Source organism: Acyrthosiphon pisum, chromosome A2 (genome assembly GCF_005508785.2).
Source record: "Acyrthosiphon pisum isolate AL4f chromosome A2, pea_aphid_22Mar2018_4r6ur, whole genome shotgun sequence".
Classification (NCBI taxonomy): Eukaryota; Metazoa; Arthropoda; class Insecta; order Hemiptera; family Aphididae; genus Acyrthosiphon; species Acyrthosiphon pisum.
Window position 1 is genome coordinate 75,095,292 of NC_042495.1, and position 736 is coordinate 75,096,027.

A 736-nucleotide genomic window follows, 5' to 3' on the forward strand; every position below is an offset into this window, starting at 1 on the left:
AAATTGTACAAAACATATAAAAATCACGAAAATTTGCAAATTATTTCGAGTTATAAATTCATAAAAATTTTTCTTTTTAAATCTTAGATTTTAAAATGTAATACAAGATTCCTTATAGGATAATCTACCTTTACCAAAAAAAAAATGTCTATAAGAAACTCAAATTAAATTTTTATGGGCGTTTGAAATTCATATTTTTACAACATTTGATATTCACTCGATTTCTTACTTAACGATTTTCTTATTTTGTTGTAATTAAAAAACGAGTGACTGTAGAAACTTGAAAATTTCACTGAATGTTTATATTAGCAATTTATATATACGATAAAAATTTTAAAATAATTTGACTCATTTTGAGCTGTTTACGGACATTGTAAGTTTTCAATTTTTTTAGTTTTTTTTTTCTATAAATATCAATAAAGTTTTATCTGTTGGGCCAAAAAGTGTATAAATTTAATACAAAGCTCCTGATATATTGTTACAATATCAGTTGAAAAATATTAAAAATACATAGGCACAATTTTTTTTTATAAGCATTTAAAGATCAAATTTTGACAATATTTATCAAATTTTAATTTGAAAAATTATTTTGTAGTTAAAAATTTATAAAATGTTCAATTTTTGTATCTAAGAATTGAAAAATTTAGAACAAGATTCCACGTAAGTAATTTATTTCTGTTACCAAAAAAACTAAAAAATACATTACGCAGTTTATTTTTATAGTCATTTTAAGTAC